Genomic DNA, 5,264 nt, shown 5'->3' on the forward strand with positions numbered 1-5,264 from the left:
ACTCTAATAAAGTTGTGAAACAACTATATATATAAACACAAAAATAGAATAATGTTGTAATAATTTGAATTCAGTATTAAATCAAACAACTCTCACAAAATATTTTTTCTTATAAACATAGTTTTATAACTTATTTTTAAGATTTTTTTGTCTATATAAAAATATAAACGTTAAATTATTATTTAGAAGAAAAAATTTAAAACAATTCATGAAACTACATCTTTTAGGAGCCTTAAAATGCTTGTCAAACTCTCATCACAAAGGTAAACGTCTTGGGGGACATATGGAGTACTATATATAAAGATATAAACATATATCAAATCACTAAAATTTTACGGACTATCACTATATTTTAATAATGCTACAAAAATTGACATAATGCTAATAATTAAATCTGAACCTAACGTTAGTGACTAAAAACAAATATGAACCTAACATTAGTGAGCAAAAGAACAAAAATAGTTGAATGGTAAGTTCCTAAAAACACGATAAGTTGGATGACAAAAAAATCCATTTTCCCTAAAATATTTTGCGAAGTCAAGCATAGTCTCATTAATGTCATCATCTGTATAAACCAGGTTCGACTTGCATATCCACTGAAAAATGATGAATTTTTATGTAAGTCACATGTTTTATTTGTGTTTGAATAAACCCAAAGAAAGTAAAAATTGATATTGACAGCAAACTCAAGTTCTGTGTCCTCAACAATCTTCTTCATATACCGCATCATGATAATGCCACAACCCTTAATCCTATTCTATACTGGAACTCCCTGAAAATACCAAATAAAGGTTTAATCAGATACTCAGATGACATAATTATAAAATGGTGAGAATGAAATAATACTGACATATTCTCCCATACTAATTTCTTTTTTAAAAATTGTTCAGATCCTCCTTACACATCTTAATGGCACTACAACCAAAATAATATGTATGAACATAAAATCAAACTGAAAATATAGTCAATCAAGGTTCATGACTAAATACATGAACATTAGAAGTTGAACTTACTTGTCGATAACTTCCACTTATTCCTTATTTAGTAGACACTCCATGCCTCGGGATTTGCAATAGTCGAAGTGCAGTGGTTCCTAAGAAAAATGTTGGGTTAGACTTGACTTAGAATATTGAGTTTATCGTGCCACAGCCGTGACTCAATTATTCAAGAGGCTAAACTTATATTAGGGAATAACATAAGATGTAATTGACAAGATTTGTCTGCCTATTAAACATCACATGACGTTTCGTGCCACAGCCGAGGTTGTATGATGGAATGTAGGATCCCTATTCCCACTAGCATTATGAATGCTTAATTTTCACTTAGGGGGTTGAAAAAAATTAGATAAAGTAGTGGGAGACACTTATGAATAAAGACCCGATTCATATAGTGTTTTGAAATGAAATTGAATATTTTCTAAGTGTTGTTATGTGTTTATCATTTACAGATTTACTATATTCGTCATGTCTTCTGCACTATCACTCCGGAGCATACTATCCTAATTTAGCTGTTTGTTTTCACTGTAACAAGTTGGGGCACTGGAAGAGGAACTGCAAGGTTTATCTTGCAAAATTGAAGAAGAAGAAGAAGGGTAGTAAGACTACCGCTTCTGATTCAGGCATGTTCATGATCAAAATTCATCTAGAAAATTACAAGAAAAATTATCAAATTTACCCTAAAAAATAAACCTAATGTAAAAAAGAATTTAATCTTTCAAGTTTATCTATAATTATGTCTAAACTCTCATTAGTTTCACAGACTAATCATATTCTCTTATTCATGTTTTTTTAACACATTTCATCTCTTTTCTTTGTACTCTCTGAAAATACATACAAACTCAAGAACAATGGCTAATTTTTTAATAATGGAAAATACTGATCTCATCTCTTCCACGGTTTACTCTAAATACATCATGCATAATCTTACTTTTGGTCCAAATAATTTTAAGGTCCCTCTATCTCATGATCGAATTCATCCTGATTTAAGATTTTCAAAGCCATAGTTACATTTACTTTGCCTTAACTGCTCTTGCTGAAGTTTGGTATAAGCAGGTTATGCATGTTTAGACACCTTCTTTTGTAGATACAGAACATGGCATCAACTTCTTTGAATACAAGGATAAAAAAATTGAAATCACCACACAGGTCATTGAAAAAGCTTTAAGACTTCTTATTTTTGGGTGAAAGAATTGTAGTCACTATTCCCATTGCTATTTTATTTCAGTTTGTTAGGATGATTGGACGTAGCTCTCAATTCACAAAGATAAGAGAGCTATTCAGGAACAAACTCAAAAAATATTGGAATTTTTATTTTGATTGCATAAGTCTTTGCTTTCTCAAAAAGGTATAAAATTTTGATGCACTTCCATTAATTTCTCTACAATTGGGATACTCATTGATTTATAATCATGTGTTTGACTATGGAGGTACTATATTGCAAATCCTGGTTGTTAGACTTAGTGAAAAATTAGGAGTTATAGGTTATACTAGTTTCCTTTAGTTAATCTTTACCTATTTTTGTCTTGATGTTACTTTTGACAAAGATGAATTGCTTCATATTTTCAAAATCTCTAAAAAATCTATTAAAGATATTGTGAATAGAGATGGAAAGACTCATTTTACATGACGTTGAAATTCATATCGAGGTCAGGCAATTCTTACAAAGGGTTTTGCCTATTCAATACATGGTAGCAAATCCTGGTGCTGCCCATGTACCAATTCCTGATGCTATGGAACATGACACTGTTAAGTGGCATTTATATCCACTTAAAACGCTTTATAAAGTCTCAAATTGGTGTTTTGTACTCAAGTTGTTTGTGTATTTTATGTGTTTTTGTAGTGTTTTGCATTTTAGGGCATAAACAGGAAAGAAGGGCTGGATTTTGCATGATATATGCTTGGAAGAGTGTGAGGATAAAGCCTTGGACAAGTGCGCGAAGAAACCAGCAAGAGAAGACAAGAAATAAATAGAAGTCAGAATTTTTTTCAGAAGCTTAGTGCGCCCACGCTGTGTTAGCGCGCGGCTGTGCCGGTTGGACAGAAGTACAGCGCGCCCGCGTTGGGATAGCGCGTGCCCGCGCCAGGACGTTTTCCAGAAATCCTGATTCAAGTAGAAGATTGATTTCCTAGACTTCTATTCTAATTGGGCTGCTATATAATGACTCTTAAAAGATGTTTTCCATAACGGAGACTAAGGAGAAGACAGCGAGAAGACCTTGGAGCACAAATACAACAAAGAAGAAGAAAAGCTTGTTTTTACTTGTGATTCTTTGATTGAGTTGTAATCTTGGATGCTTGTTTTCTTGTTTGTTGAACCTATTACTCTTGATTATGTACTTTGATTATTTATTCAGTACATAAAGGCTTAGTTTATTATACCATGTTTTTATTTGAACCCACGGTGATGATGAGTTCGGTTATGAACTAATCGTTATCGTGGGGTTCTAACGGATTTACTTATGGATTTCAATAGTTAATTTATTTTGATATCTTAGTGTGTGGTGATTGTATGATATCCTAGCAGTGGTTGTGCTTATTTGTCTTATGAGTGTCGTGAACTTATAAGATAGCGTATTAATCTCTATTGAAGTAAAACTGAATATAGGGGTTTAGAACTTTTCATGCTAGCATAGGTTCATGTATTTTTTATGCATGATTCGTAGGTAATTTTAACCATCTTACTTGCCATATGTCATCAAGATAGTTAACTTGCGCATTAAACCTTTATGTTGTCAATTTCTATAGACATATAGGGTCTCAATATAATTGGTGTCTATTCAGCTTCTATCTCTTTTGTAGATTTTTAGTAGTAGGGTATTCGTACAACGAAAGTTGGCACTTACTAGTTTCGTGTTATCTGATTAGTTGTCATCACCATTGCATGCTAAGGTTAAGAACAATAACTTTGAATGAAGTATTTAATAAAGTTCGAATCCCATGTTTGTCTCGTATAAGTAATTCAACCCTCTTATTCTCTTAGTTAATGTTATTTAATATAATCTCTTGGTTAATCATAGTTATAAAAAATATCAACTTGTTATCATCTTAGCATTGAATAATAACCATACCATTGTTGCATAAGTGCATAAATTAAACTTAACCTAAACCAGTCTCTGTGGGAACGAACTAGAAGGAATTCTCTATTACTTGCGAACGCGTATACTTGCGTGTAAAATTAGCGCGTGATTTCGTCTTAACAAGTTTTTGGCGCCGCTACCGGGGACTTGGTGTTAATTTTTTGTTTATGTGCTTGACATCACTGGTCGTTAAAGTTCACTGACTCAGATATTTTACTTACTTGTTTTCTTGTTGCTTTTTCAGGTACTCTAGAGAGCGTTTATGCTAACACATTCTCGATCTCGAAAGAGAACACTGGATAAAGCGGAGGAAGAAATTTTAGTAGAAAAAGAAGTTCTTGTAGAAGAGGAGAAAGTTGAAGAAGAAGCTCTTATTGCAATGGGAGAATAGCGAATCTGAAGGCTTGGATGTATTACTCTCAACCGAAGATCAATGATATTCAGTCTAGCATTGTCAGATCATCCATCACGGCTAACACTTTTGAAATCAAGGCTAGCACGATTCAGATGGTGCAGAACTCATTCCAGTTTGGGGGGTACTCCAACGGAAGATCCCAACATGCATATTAGAGATTTCATTAAGATCTGCGACAATTTCAAATTCAACAATATTTCTGAAGATGCTATAAAGCTAAGGCTTTTCCCATTCTCTTTGAGGGATAAAGCTAAGTGTTGGTTGAATTCTCTACCACCAAGCTCTATCACCAAATGGGAAGATCTTGCTCAAAATTTTCTTACTAAATTCTTCCCTATGGCGAAGACAGCTACAATCAGGAATGCTCTTACTCAATTTGCGCATCAATCAGGAGAGTCTCTATGTGAAGCTTGGGATCGTTATAAGAAGATGCTTAGAAAGTGTTCTCATCATGGGATTCTTGACTAGATGATTATCAACTGCTCTTATAATGGCTTGGGAGCACAGTCTAGACCAATGCTTGATGCAGCATCCAATGGAGCCTTATGGGCTAAGAGCTATGATGAAGCTTATGATTTGATTGAACTGATGGCTGCTAATGAATACCAGAACCCTTCTCAGCAACTATCTAAAGGCAAGGTAGCAGGAACCCTGGAGGTAGATGCAGCTACTGCTATAGCTGCTCAGCTTAAGGCTTTGACGATGAAGGTGGATTCATTGGCCAATTATGGAGTTAATCAGATTACTAGTGTTTGTGAGCTTTGTGCCGGTGCG

General features: G+C 33.9%; 1 non-coding gene across 1 annotated transcript; it reads right to left on the reverse strand.

Moving 5' to 3' along the window:
- Window positions 1-4,841: 4,841 nt before the first annotated feature.
- Window positions 4,842-4,948, reverse strand: LOC141694039 (small nucleolar RNA R71). Its single transcript, XR_012563372.1, has one exon. It is a non-coding gene; the product is annotated as a small nucleolar RNA R71 (small nucleolar RNA).
- Between the last annotated feature and the right edge of the window lie 316 nt (window positions 4,949-5,264).

The sequence above is a fragment of the Apium graveolens genome, chromosome 10 (genome assembly GCF_009905375.1).
Source record: "Apium graveolens cultivar Ventura chromosome 10, ASM990537v1, whole genome shotgun sequence".
Lineage (NCBI taxonomy): Eukaryota > Viridiplantae > Streptophyta > Magnoliopsida > Apiales > Apiaceae > Apium > Apium graveolens.